Here is a 1,922-nt window from a genome sequence, read left to right on the forward strand (position 1 = left end):
GTGGAGAGAATTTGTGCAGAATCTATGCCCCCTTTTTATAGCACTAGCTGCCATACCCTGGTAAGTAAAGCATTTAAATGTCCCAAAGGTTCTTTGCAAAGTCCTGGAGAGAAGATCAGTAGGTAAGGGGGTAGGATGGGTAAGGTAAGTGTGTAAGGGGGTTGGGTGGGTAAAGGGATGAGGGGGTAAAGTGTGTAAGGGAGTAGGGTGGGTAAGTAAGTGCTTAATGGTTAGGGTGAGTAAGGTAAATGGGTAAGGGTGTAGGGTGGGAAAGGGGGTAGGGTGAGGAAGGTAAAGGGAATAAAGGGTAGGGTGAATAAGGTAAGAGGGTAAGTGGGTAGAGTGGCTAAGGGGGTAGGCGTCCTGAAGATCTGGGCCATATCAAACCTGGGGAACATTATATATCGTTCAATGTTTCAAGGAAAGAGGAAAGAGATTAATCTTCTAATCAGCCAGCACTTTGATCATGTAACAGCCTAAATTCACATTAACGATTTCTGTCCTGACCTCAAGGATTCATGAAATAACCAATTTGGAGCTTGATATGAATAGTTTAAGTTTTGTTTGTAGATAATAATGTATTTTCAGCAGAGAATAATGCCCTGCCCCAACAGCATTGATACCAAACTGCACCTATCTCATGTTTCGGGGGGTGGAGTTTGGAGTGGAATTTTCTCTCTACACTAGCTTTAGGTGAAACTGTGAATCTTTTTTTTCATTATCTAGCATGTCCAGCTTCTGAGAACATTGCTGATAGCTTAAAATTTAATTCATTTTGCACTTGGACTGTTACTACAATTATGATTACTGATCCAGTTGAGCATTCCCTTGTTAAATCACTTGTATCTCATCCCGCTATTTGTTCTTCATATCAAGTTATTCATAATGGAAAGCTTGGTGAAGTAGTCCAGTCAGTTGAATGTTGATATATGGACTAATGAAGATGTTGTTTTTGGCTCAATGTCTTCATTAATGTTTCAACATATCAACTATTGTAAGTCACTAAATGGCGGTGCTGTTTCCTTCCCTATTCTGATTTCAAGATTTTGTTTGAAAGAATAGATCAGTCATCTCTAAAAGCTGGATTCTTTGATAGATGAGGAACACTTAGCCTTTCACACGTCAATGACAATGTTTCAAACAGTTATCTGGTGTCAAGCCACACATGGATAAAAACTGATCCTTTGTCGGGAATACTATCCCATTTTGGTCACTGTATCTATTAAAAAAAAGTCTGCATTGGACAAGATGCAATGAATAATGGGCAGGGCAAAGTGAGGGACCAATAACTCGTGTAAGGACAGGGTTACAATATTGAATTTTGTTTTCATGTGAGCAGGTGATATGATTTAAGCCTTTAACAAGAAAGGAGTAACCCTTTCGAGTACAAACCCGTTTCCATCTGTTTCAGATGAAGTTATATTGTTTCATAGTTTGCCATTGTGAGATTTGAACACTTGATCTTGGGGTTACAAACCCAGTACCATAACCACTTGGCTATTTAGGCCAAGCAAGCCTACTGCACCTGGTATTCCCAGGCAGTCTCCCATCCAAGTACTAACCAGGCCTGAGTCTGCTTAGCTTCCGAGATCAGACGAGATCGGGCGTTTTCAGACTAGTATGGCCGCAGGCACAAGAAAGGAGTAGTTGATGAAATAGGAGCAAGCAGTTTTTTTTATCTCAATTGTGATCATGAGACTAAAGGATATGGATTTCAAGTGATTTGTGTGCAGTGGGCATCAATCAAAGTCAGTTAGTAATTCACTGAACTCTTTGAAAAAGCAGTTGGAGTTTTTCTGCAAGGAGTGGGATTGAAGGTTATAAAGAAAGATTTAGACTAATGTAAATAAACACCATGGCATATTACTCAGCATATGACAAGAGTATGTGGAGGAAAGTTTTTTTTTACTTAATGGAAACTT

The 1,922-nt window shown here is 39.7% G+C and overlaps 1 non-coding gene across 1 annotated transcript; it reads right to left on the minus strand.

Moving 5' to 3' along the window:
- Window positions 1-1,513: 1,513 nt before the first annotated feature.
- Window positions 1,514-1,632, minus strand: LOC121280630. The gene has a single exon (XR_005943669.1). It is a non-coding gene; the product is annotated as a 5S ribosomal RNA (ribosomal RNA).
- Between the last annotated feature and the right edge of the window lie 290 nt (window positions 1,633-1,922).

The sequence above is a fragment of the Carcharodon carcharias genome, chromosome 7 (genome assembly GCF_017639515.1).
Source record: "Carcharodon carcharias isolate sCarCar2 chromosome 7, sCarCar2.pri, whole genome shotgun sequence".
NCBI lineage: Eukaryota > Metazoa > Chordata > Chondrichthyes > Lamniformes > Lamnidae > Carcharodon > Carcharodon carcharias.